This window comes from Pteronotus mesoamericanus, unplaced genomic scaffold (genome assembly GCF_021234165.1).
Source record: "Pteronotus mesoamericanus isolate MK-2021 breed Mesoamerican mustached bat unplaced genomic scaffold, CSHL_Meso_final contig_82, whole genome shotgun sequence".
Lineage (NCBI taxonomy): Eukaryota > Metazoa > Chordata > Mammalia > Chiroptera > Mormoopidae > Pteronotus > Pteronotus mesoamericanus.
This window is the reverse complement of record NW_026555265.1, coordinates 21,760,751-21,773,831: the sequence shown is the minus strand read 5'-3', so window position 1 is coordinate 21,773,831 and position 13,081 is coordinate 21,760,751. Positions and strand designations below refer to the sequence as shown.

General features: G+C 33.8%; 1 pseudogene; it reads right to left on the bottom strand.

Annotated features, from left to right (window-relative positions):
• Positions 1-4,690: 4,690 nt before the first annotated feature.
• On the bottom strand, positions 4,691-5,056 carry LOC129079829 (ATP synthase subunit g, mitochondrial-like; annotated as a pseudogene).
• Between the last annotated feature and the right edge of the window lie 8,025 nt (positions 5,057-13,081).

Sequence of the window (13,081 nt, the reverse complement as noted above, 5' to 3'; positions counted from 1 at the left end):
CTCCCTTTTCTTAAACCTTTTCCCTTAAACAACTTTTTTATTTGTACTCCTTCTAGTAATTTTATATTTTTAAATCAAATGGATCTATAAATAGTTCTTGATTTGTCAGTTTTAATCATTGTCTAGTAAATATTTTTCCCATTCTTTCACCATCACATTCTTAGTGAAATTAGCAGGCTGAGTTTATACTGATATTAGTAAGCAAGTTTTCCTAAGTGGGTCTACTGCAGAGTCAACCAGTATACTAAAATAGCATTTCCTTCTTTATATAAGAGTGTTTACTTTCTTGAATTAATTGCATTTTTAACTCCTAAATGTTTAATTACACCTAATATTACAGATATCTCTTTCATAAAACTCTCCATATTTATGTTCAAAATTAATGGTTTCTCTCTAGACTGGGGATTTTTTTCCATCACTTTGTTATTTCAGATCTTCTTGTTTCCTAGACCTCATTGTTTCCTCTTTCCTGGTTTATCCTCTTGTTAAGAGAAGCCCAGTCTACAGAAAGCACTTCTTAGTACAACTTTAAAAACATCAGAAACAAAGAAGAGTTACTATGATGTGTTTATGATGGATTGTCCATCTTTGCTTATTGTTTGTTTTCCTTCGTTATTCTGGATACTAGCTGGACCTTTCACATTGATGAATCATTTATTTCCATTATAAAAATTTTTATTTTTACTTAAGTTTCTTGGGGTGACTTTGGTTAATAACATTATATAGGTTCCAAGTATACAATTTTATGATACATCATGTGTATATTGCATTATGTGTCCAGAGTCAAATATTCCATCATCATATATTTGACTTTCTTTAACCCTTTATTACCTCCCTACCCTCCTTCCTTTTGGTAACTACCACACTGTTGTCTGTGTTTAAGAGTTTTTGTTTGTTTGTTTCTCTGTTTTTTAATTTATAGCTTTCAGTTTTATATCCTACATAAGAGTGAAATCATACTGTTCTTGATTTTTTCTGTCTGACTTTTTTCACTTAGCATGAAATTCTCAAGATCCATCCATGTTGTTGCAAATGGCAGTATTTTATCTTTTATTATGGCTAAGTAGTATTCTACTGTATATATGTACCACATCTTCTTTATCCAATCCTCTATCAAATGATACTTTCCATGTCTTGGCCACCGTAATTAATGCTGTAATGAATATAGAGGTGCATATATCTTTGCAAATAAAAGGTTTTGTTTTTTTCTGGTAGATACCCAAAAGAGGGGTTGCTGGGTCATATGGTAACTCTTCTTAATTTTTAAAGAACCTCTATATTATTTTCCATAGTGGCTGTACCAGTTTACATTTCCACCACCAGTGAATGAGAGTTCCTCTTGCTCCTTAACCTCTCCAACCTTTACCACTTTTTTGGTTGATAATAGCCATTCTAAAAGATGTGAGGTAGCATCTCATTGTAGTTTTGATTTGCATTTCCCCAATAGCTAGTGAAGTTGAGCAACTTTTCATATATCTATTGGTCATTTTTTTTAATATAATGCCCCATCCCTTTTCTATGCTCTTCTTTGGAATTGTTATTAGTCAGCAAGTGGACCTCTTAAATTGATTAATTAAGTCTCTTATATTATCTTTTCCAATTTCTATCTACCAATGATTTTAGGAAATTGTTGTATTTGCTTATCAGATGTTATATTTTTGAGCATTTTAAAAAATTCTGTGTTGTCCAAAGAACTTCCATAAATTGAAATTTCAAGGTAATTTTTCTAACTTTAGGCAACTGCTTTTGCTGTTATTCATCTGCAGTTCCCAATAGCTAGATGGTATTAGAAAGCCACACAAAATTCATGTATTTACAGGTGAGAAAACCCAGAATCTTAAAGCTATTATTATTTAACAAGCTAGTACAGATATTTAGCAGATATTTAAATTATTCCCAACAAATGGAACTGCATTTCTTAAATTGATGTTTAGTGCATTTTTGTTTTTGTTTGATGCTTTTAAAAAACATTATTTTTTTTTTTTGGAAAAGCAGGCAAAGCCTTATACCTATGTTTAGTGTGTTGAGCTAATGAGTGTCATTACAGTTTCTACTTTGAAGCCTTCTCTTATGCATTTTTAATTAATTAATTAATTATTTTGAGAGAGAATGGAATAGAAGGAGAAAGAATGGAAGAGAAACATCAACATGAAAGAGAAACATGAATCAGTTGCCTATCACATGTCCCCTATCAGGGACCTGGCCCACAACCCATACATAGGTCCTGACCCAGAGCTGAACCAGCAATACTTTGGTTTGTTGGACAACGCCCAACCCACTGAGCTATGTCAGTCAGGGCTCACTTCTGCATTTTTAGTGCATTTTTAACTTAAAATATTTCACAGAATTGCTAGGAAATGAGAAAGTGTAGGGAAATAAACTGAAGCACAAAATAAAACTAACCCCTTACTTCAGGGGTTATATATATTTTTAAGTACTTTGTATTTGACTCTAGAAAATAACACATTCATTTAGTTTATATAAAATATCTATTCTACTCTCCATGAAATATCTGGATAATTATTTATTCATTTACTTAAGTAAAATTAACTTACTAAGTGACTACTCAGGGGGAAAGTATTATACTAGGTATATGGAGTTATAAAAGATCTAAACTCTATTAAAACCAATTTCATGCATGGTTTTCCTTTGGATCATCATATGTAGTGGCCCCTCATTGACTTTCTCTTTGCCAGGTTCTACAGCATTAATTTGTGCTTAATAGGAAATTAGTAAACACTTCTAAAATGAAAACTTAATCATTTCTAATTGATATAGACCGATATTGGGGATAAAATCATAACCTCACATCGATTTAACCAATTGGGTTCATCACCAACAGTTAACAGGAAGAAGTACATGTTTCTCACAGCTATAAAGTTGTAAAATGTGTTTTTTGTTTTCAGTGACTACAGTTATTAGGCAATTCTACTAATTCTCTGAAAATATGAAAAGGAGCACAGAAGACAGAAGACTGAGATAATGGATTAAATTTATGTGTAATACTCCAAAAGTTTTTCTCTCTGAATAGAGAAAATGAAAAAAAAAGTTTCATTTTCATAACAATTGACAATACGGAGTAGGCATGCCTAACTCTGTCTTCCTGAAGTTTAAGAGATATGGAACATGGAAGCTTCAATTGGATTTGAGCATTAAAAAGTTGAACTCAACAATGAGATTCTATGAAGAACAGTTTAAAGCAAGTTTATCTCAGTTACTTAAAAAATTAAGTAAATTTTGTATTGTCCTGACATTATTAACACTATTTTATTTCTAGAGTTTTTCATGAACACTTTGGAGATTTAAATTATTCCCAAAAGGCATTGACTATTATACTTAGAATTCGGTAATATTTTTAATGTGGAAAACTTCGCTGCTAAATATTGTGATTTTTCAGAATAGAGGAAGAAAAAACACAGTGTCTGACCTTATGTTAATTGCCAAAACCTTGATTTTTGTAGAGATATTGCATTGAATTTTGCTTTCTTCAGGTAGAGGCTCAAGTGGAGAAAATAGTTTTCAAGAATACTTTTGATTTGAATTTTTGAAGGATGCTTTTGATTTTTTAAATGTACCAAAAACCAACAAATTTTAGAGGTGTGCAGATAAGCAGACATACTCAGAAACACAGTGAGCAGGCATTCTTTAGGTATGCTGAGCTCCTGAAGACAGAACATCTATTTGTAAAGAATTCAGATTAAAAGTTTATAAATGAAATTTTAAGAAATAAATAATCCTTGTGTTGGAACAGATACTGTAAAGTAACTCCCTCATCATCTTGATAATTCAGTGAGAATCTTCATTTGCCCATCAATTTATGCAATACAATTATTATTTTACCTCAGCTATTCTCCACCTTGACTGTAGAGGCCTGGTTTGGCAGATGGCGCCCTACAGACCCAGTGAGACATGCTCTGTGCTCAGAGCCTTCTAAGCAGTACCTAGCAACGGCATGACACTCAACTTCTAGTCTGCAGCCGTAGACTCCTTCCTGCACTACTTTAGATCCCTTCTGTTGTTCTATGCAAAACATCCCCCCACTTTTTTTAAAATAACCAATCACTTCTGTTTACTTTAGGACATGATATACTTGTTATATCCATGGATGACACTAAGTTATAACCCCATTTAAATATCCATTGGGTATTTTATTTTAGCAAAGATAGGTTGTAAAAATCATAAAACCAAATAGACTAATAATACACATATCAAAATTAGATTAAAAATGTAAGTTATGGCTCTCATTCACTATCTTGACCTTAGAGATGTTACAAAGATACATTCTTAGAATATCACCAATACCCCAACATTTACAGACATAGGTGTTGTCAAACAGGTCTGTCTCTGATCCAAATTTTATTCCTTAACTACTGATATGATTTAATGATAGTACATGATATTTCTGTTTCTCCTGCTGTAGCCAGTTCTAGTTTTCCCAAGGACTTTTCCCTGACTTTTCTGGGAAAAAAAAAATCATATTTCTAACCTTCAAATTAAAATGTTATTATCACGTATATATTTACCAGGTTGGTATAGTCACACATATGCTGAGCATGTCAGTCTGAGTAAAGATATGCATTTAGAGCTGAATTAACATTATTAAAGCAAAAGAAAACCTGATATCAAGAGAAATCATGATCATTTCATGCAGTGTTTGATATAGAAAACATTGGTTTTGACATTTTTTAATTCAAATACCATTTTGATCCCTCATGGTCCAAGAATGTTCAAATAATAAACCAAAAAGAAACATGTTAAAGGTTGGTCTTCCAATATTATAGCCACTAATCGCATGCTTGCCTATGATCTCACCCACACAAAATCACATCCACTCTTCATCAGTGGCCACCAAACCATTCGGCAGAGCTCCCTTAACTCTGAGCTGTTTCAAGCTACTAGTTTGAGCACGAATAGCTGTAAGGATCTCAGCAGAGGTTGCAGAGAACTGCTCACTCTTGGCATTGTGCCAAAATGTGCTCAGTCAAAGCTTAAAGTAAGTCATTGCAGCATTTATCAGTGTGGGGGCCTTCTCAAGATTACAAACAAATTGGACCATGGTTCTAGGATGGAAAGTCTGTGGCCTTAATGGCCAGCTTACTGTCACATTCCTTCCCCCTAAACCCATTTTTTGTTCAAGTTTTGTAATATATATAAAGGAAATTATATTTGGCAGTTCACTAATTTTTTGGAAACTAGAGCACAATTGGCTAGCCCTTTGTAATCTTTAATTTTTAGGATAATTTTAGGCAATGATATTTTTTTTCTCTTTACATTCATTTCTATAGAATTTTTTTTTCACAACGTGGACATTAGTCCAACTTCAGTTTAACTCAGAAAGTTAATGTGTGGAGGGCTATGCAATCAGCACATAACAATTTGTTATAAAAGTAAAACATTTTATTATTATTTTACATTGCTCAAAGAAACTGTTGAATCAGCCGCAGGTTGGAGCCACAGCCACAGGTGGGTACTACCGTAGCTTATACTGTGAAAACGAGCAAAAACAATTTCTATGGCAGCAGAAGATAAGAGCTCCAAGGAAGCACACACGTAAGTTATGACTGGCTGAGGTTTGCATTGCAGGGAGACTCTGACCTTTAGGTTCCTGAGGCTGGTAGACATTCCATCATGACTCAGGCTTTCATGACTGCAACAGCAACAATAGTCATGAGCTGGCTTTAAAAGCTTCTGCAAAGAAATAACTTCTCCTATTTTTATTTATCCAAAGAAAGTCACAGGCACACTTAATTTCAACCAAGTAGGGAAGTGCGATCCTACCATGGCGTTTGGAGGAGGGAGAAATAGGAATGCTTCGAGGACAGCACTAATCACAGCTAGACCGGCGATGCAAGAAACAGGAAATTAACGATTGGTTCAGAACATGTGACCACTTGCTTGAGGAATGAAACTTAACCTCATAAGGCACCCAGTGGTTCCGTAACTGAATATACTAGGTATGAAGTGGGCCAGTCCACTGTTACAGAAACATGTAGTCAGTCCTTTCCTTCAATTCATTGCTGAAAATAATTTCTTTGCCCAAAGTCCTGTTATGCACAATAACTTGATATAGAACAAAGGCATACAATAATTTCATGGATGGTGGGTCTGGCAGAGCATAGTGGGAAGGAAATAAAATTTATTCACAGAATATCTATTTCAGTGAGAACATATCCCTTATCTCTTCCCCATAAAGAAAGGAGTTCAGTATAATCATCCTACCACCAAGTTGGCCGGATGGACCTGTGCTATTCCATCGTATCAATGGTTCAGCATTATTCTGTGCTAAGGGCCAACTGGGCTCTTGGCAATATTGGCGGCCATTCAGTTTTGTTTAGAGTAATAGTAGATCTTTAAGGCCGAACGTAATTCCCTCCTTACTACCTGCACACATTATTCATGAGCTAACTGTGCCAACAGTGGGATAGTGGAGGGAGATGAGGAATGACATCAAGGTCAACCTTGCCGCCTGATTACTAAAATCCTTCCGTGTAACACATTTATTTGTAAGTGTTCATTCAGGGCACTGATATCCTCAATTCTGAATTCATTTCAAAGTGTCCATCTCATACCCCTCTCGCCTAGATTTTTTTGTTATGGATTCTTCAAAAGCCCCCATCATAACAGCCCCAAAATCTATACAACATTTTAGCTACTATCCCTGCATCAACCTGAGTCTCTAATTTTCTCTCCTTCCAGATGAGGTGGACAACCAGTTGTACCATTAAAAGTTCTTCCTTCAATTAACATTTACTTTCCCTACTGTTCTTCTTGGGACTCTTGTATGGGATATAATGGAACGGAAGTCCTATTCCAAACAACACCAATATACCATGCAGAAAACTAAATGTTTATCAGGCTTAGTTTTTCCCCCTGTTGACTAACACCCCAGATGATCATATTTACAGATTGAGGGAGAGGTGGCAATGTACCAGGAATAGATACATCGTGATTGGAACTACCTGCACATGCAGCAGTTTTCTGCTTTGAGTGTCTGCTTAAGCTTTATATTGCTTCGTCCATGCCAATTCTACTGATGATGGTATGGTATGCTGCTGAGCACACCCAACTTTATGACAGACAGTCAAGCATCTCCCAGTTTATGATGGTTGCATGGTTTGAGGAGGAATTTAGCTTCCCTTGACCAGAAATTCAATCACTCCTAGACCATAGTTGCAAGACAGAAACTAGAACTTCGAAGATGATTAGCTTTATCCCAAAGAGGCCATTGCTTTCCTCTGAAGTCCTAGGTAGTCTCTGCTGCGATTCTATCAGAATTTGCCAGAAGCACCATACTACATCCCATTGTTGCACAATTGAGTTTTCTCCATCATGTGACACAAAAAAACAGAGCTGCTTGGCATTGCAAGCTAATAAAGTAGGACCGCCTTCTCTTGCTAACAGTCACACTCAAAAGAAATAGTATTATTTCTATTTCTTGGATAGTTGGGAAATAGGAAGAACTAGCTCATCTAAATGTGGCATGTTTCCTTCATTATCCAAAGATACCCAACAAGCAGACAAATCGAAAAATGTAGGTCAAAGAGCAGTCAAGGGGGCCTTGTGGCTGAGTGCCTCTGTTTCTAAAACCTGATATAAGTTTTGGAAGAAGTTGCAGTTGACAAAATCAGAAATAATAAGTCTACTATTTTAGTAAGAGAAGTCTCATGCAAAGTGTTGGTCTTTCCATGACCCTATCGTTCATGCTGAAATTGGTGGCTAATTACAATTGCAGCTCTTTCTAACTGCATCCCTAGCCTACAGAGAACAAACACTAAAGTGCTGTGTAAGGACAACAGAGCTTCTCTTCTGAGTGCAGTATTAAATGCCTTGTTGAAAGGATTGACCTATGAGTCCTTTCGGGAGATAAAGTTGGAACATAGCTAAGTGTGTCACAAATGATAAATCCACTCAAACATTCGAATTCCTCTAAGTCATCAGTGCCTAACAGAAATAGAAATGTATGCCCCAAATGTAAGCCACATGTATACTTTTAAGTTTTCTAGAAGCCATATTTTAAAACACAAAAAAATAAGTAAAATTGTTTATAAAATTATATTTTATTCAACATAATATAGACAAGCTATTATTTCAATATGCAATAAATATAAAAAATATTGAGACACTTTATACTTTTTGCACTATTTTACACTTGAAGAACATCTTGATTTGGACTAGTCACATGTCAAATGCTTGAGAGCCACATGAATTCCTCCCTCTCAATTATGCCAGGGAATTTCTGGCATCTAAACTTTCTTTACTAAAATGTAATTTGAGTCCGTTTTAGTCAATACCAAGCACACAGCTAGAACCACTTCCAGCTGCTCAAACTAGTCCTTAGATTCTAGAATCTCTGTTTAATACAATCATAATAAATGCAGCCACTTTAAAGTCACTTTTGTTTTTTTCTGGTTTAACACATTTAGAATCATAGCCTATAGACACTCTCCAGGTTTCTGTTGATATAAATTAGCCAAATCTATTAAGCCTTGTCTTCCTGGTTTGGGTATTGCAGTTGTAACATTTTGGAATATGAATTTGTGATCTTCACTCTGAAGGTGATTAGGAGTGAACAAGTAGGTGAGGTAAATGGGTACCCTTTAACAAGATAACTGCCTCGAGGTCTCTGAGCAAGGCTGTTCCAGCATCACCTGATGGGAAGAAAGAACTCGACCTTTTGACAAAGAAGGATTAGTGGAATTTGGGGGATGGAAGGCTCAGTTTAATCCAAACCCATCCACATGTTCCATTCCAGTTTTCAGGACCCTTCACTTTCCCCAGTCAATGCTCTAAACTTTCACGTAAGAGGCCCCAATCCAGCATGGTTGAGTGATAGGTTCAATTACAATAGCCCTGAGGCTGTACGTCAAAAAAGGTCTCAGTGCCCCTCATGGTGCCTTGAGCCAAGAATGTAAAAAGCTGGGTATATCACTTCTCTAAATGATTTGGGGCAGGCGGCCCACCCACATAGTCCTTGTATTTTTTATTAATGTCATAATAACTTCCTGCAGGAACCGTTCAGACCACCAAAGCTTTACCTCAATTGGCACTCCATTATAGGTGACCACAGGTGATACATCATGGTACTGTTTTGTCACTTTATACTGCAAATAGCCAGGGTCTCATTTTCAAATTGCATTCAGATCTCACTCACTTTAAATCAAACAAGTGAATTAACAAATTCCAGATTCTCATCCCAGAGGTCCTGGGGCTGACAACTAGTGTCTACTACATGGAGTGCCTCTGTTTTTAAAACCTGATAAAGGTTTTGGAAGAAGGTGGAGTTGAAGAAATCAGAAATAAGTCTATAGCTATTTTAATAAAAAAGGGATTTAATACAGGCAATCAGGTGCTTACAACATCATTGGAAGAAGAAGAGAAGCTAGGCTCCCAAATATAATCCATCGGATAAATCAGCCCAAGAAGTTCATGAAAGAAGCTCTTGTCTGACTTAATCAAGAAATGGAATATCAATGGGCAAAATGGAAATGAATTTTACATTTTACATTTTGGGCTTCCAAGTCCATCAATGAGCTAGCGCCTTAATTATTTCTGAAAGTGTAAAATGTATACAATTTACATTCACTGTGATAGCATATCTAGTGGGCACTTAGCACTGTTTATTTGACATTGTTTCATATAATCCTCATAACAACTTGGCAGGGTAGGTTTTGTTATCTCCATTTTGTAGATGAGTAGACTGGGTCAGAGACAGATTAAAAGAATTTTTTTCGACTTGCCACAGTATCAAATCCAGGGAATCCAGCCTTTATTCTCAGTTACTTTCCATACCAAGATAGAGGTTATCTGTTGTAAGCTTCATGTATTATTAATAGTTGCAAAGTCAGCATGTATAAGCCTTCAAATTACCACAGTTATCCAATTAACCCATGGTTACTTATACAGCTTTTAGTGCTTCTCCGCAGGAGCAGGCTAATGAAGTTCTGTATAAATGATTATACAAGTGGGAAACAAAGGTCATGGAAAAAAATGGAACATTTCATAATAACTGTTACATAAAGGCTTTTTATTCCCCCAAAAATCAATTTTAAAGATTTAAGTCTTGGCAGTAGCCTAGTCGATTTTAATACTAGTGCTATTCAGTTGGTTCTAATTAAAATTTTAAAAACTAATAATAATGATATATCAATTTCTTAAGTATAACACTTTAATTGTCCAGATGAGATCAGGAAACCATACATATGTAGTAAAAATATGAAAATATACATAGGAATAATTTACATCCTGCTTCAAGATGGTTAGTTATCTCTGGGAAGGTGAGGAATAGAAAAGGATGAGTATAGAGCTATGGAACTATCTAGAAAATTTTGTTTCTACTTAAAAAGAGAATATAATACAAATATGGACAAATTTAATTATTGTTTATGCAATGTGTAAATGAGTGTCTATTATATTTGTGTAGTTTTACATATATTTCATAAAATATTTCATAACTTGAGATTAAAGAGCTTTAAGAAATTAATATTAATTGTAAGATTGACTGTGGCTCTATTAGGTTTCATTAAGTAATACAGCATACTTTGTTATATGTTTTATGCTAGCCTCTCCATTTTTTTAGATGCTATATGATACGATTTTGGAAAAGTACCCCAAATCAACACAGCTGTGTTAAAATAAAACCAAAGAAAAATAAAAGAGCTTCTGCCCAAGGCTTAAATCTTATAGAATATACCTTTGATGTGTTCAGATTTTAACATCCATGTGTGTTAGACATGACCTCAGTTTTCGAAAATCTAATTTAGAAACATATGCCTGAAACTGACTTTTGTGTTTAAAACAACAACAATAACAAAAGCAGCACTATGATGAACCTTACCATGAAGATTATGAAGAGCTATATAAAATACTATGTCATTCCATTTGTACTTTAAAACATATGCAGCACATAATAATACTAATAATAATAAGTATAAATATGTTCATTATATTTTTTTCTAATGCAGTTTAGATGTATTTAACTGAAAAAGAACTAGTGGAGACACACAAAATCCTTTCACAAAGCTATACAAAACAAAATTACCATTTCTAGAATAGGGGATTGCCACAGATATCCTAATTAGTGAAAAGGTTCTGAAGAGAATCAGTTAGACTTTATAATTTAAACAAGACGTTATTTTAACCCAAGACAGTACACCCTTATTCACCACAACTTTTAATGCACGTGTATTATACATTTAGTTTTAATCAATTTATTTTTTGTCTATTTCATTCTTGTTTCCATTAATGACAGTAGTTTTCAAGAGAAATTGTATAAGGAGAAATATAGAATTTTACTCTATAATCAATTATTGTCTTTATCTTTAAAGTAAAATGGGTTAAGGAAAAACTTCTGAAAACAAATTCTGTGATTACTATTTTATTGTAATCTAATAAATTTCTCTAGAACTTAATTCAGATGGAAGTATTAGAATGGCTACATTAAGTCTATAAAAGCAGTTGAATGGACATTTTAGGATTTTAATATTGGTGTAAAAAAGACTTATTGAACAGTGCAATGCTGAGGAAAAGTTAAAATAAGACCATCTTTCTATCACTGAACTGCATGGCTTTACACAAGTAATTGTAACGTTCTATTACTTCTGCCGTTTTACACAAATTAGACATTTATACAGATGTATCTTTGAGTATTTTCTATGCACTAATGAGAAAAACAATAGTTGATAAAAGTCAATTATTGTTTTAACATTCATACTATATTCACTTAAATTTGCTTTGTGAGAAATTATCACAATCAACCATATCAACTAAAAACAAAGTGTTAAGTATTACTTAAACACAACATTAAATAAAAGGCCTAGAGTCTATTTTTGGTATTGCTCTGACTTTATAAAATGTTTGATAAGGTTAATTTGCCTTTTACATGGACACCTGTATTCTACTACAACTAAAACAATTTGCCTTTTGTCAAATTCAAAGGAAAGTTTTATTCTTTGAATGTAAAATTGTTTTAAATATTTACTTCAGCCAAATTATACTTTTAAAAAGAAATAATATATAAAACTACACATAGTACTACAATATGTAAATTAATGTTTCATTTATTTAAGCAAGACTGTCAACCTATTTCTAAAAATTACTGATGTTGAAGTGTTAATGATTACATAAATATGCTCTCTCAATATAGGTAACTTAGAAAATAAAAGCACAAAGTAAAACTAAAATCATCAACACCCAACATTTTAATATGCAAGCAGTTCTTATTTTCCACTTGTAGACATAATGAGCAAAGTGCATTTCAAGAGAATTACACACACAAAAAAAGGCAATGCTGAATGTTATTAAAATTGAAAAAGTAACTAAGACTTTTAAAAAATAGATGATAACTTAGAAACAATAATTTATGTTTCATAAAATGTACTTTACATTTGCAACTCATGTAATGAATCTAGTATTAAATCTTGCACAATTTCTCTGATAAACTTGGTATAATGACAGGACCTGAAATCTATCATTTTACATTTGCTTTTACCAAAGTTATCATATTTGTTGTGTAAAACTCATCTTTTCATACTTCTGGATTTCCTCATTCTCAACCTTTAACTGGTCTAACTCTGAAAAAATCTCATCTGTCAATGTGTTTTTGTGAAATATAAGCAGTTCTCCAGCAACACTGCCATGGAAATCTCTTCTTTTGTGAGATCCTGTATCTGTGCTAAGATTTCAAATTTTACCTTACAAATGATATATGTTGTGTTTGCTTTGGATTATTGGATTAACTGAAACCAGTCTAAAAAGACTGACTCAGCAGTGGTGTAAGTTGCTAAATGCAGGTGATGGGGTTTTGGGGCGTGGGTAGTTGAAGGGAATATAGTTATGACTGATGATTTTGTTAGTGAATGTATTCCTGATTCCTGTTATAACAACATTCAGTTTCTTGTGCAACCATAGACCTTTGGATACTCAGATAATGAATTGAGGATAATAAATACTTGCTATTTATCATTCTTATGTTTTGGTGTGTATGTATTATATTTTAAATTAAATATTTTTTAATACATGCCTATTCTTTGTAGCTTTATTTTTCTATTTTAAAAATCATGGAAGTTTTAATAATGTACTATGT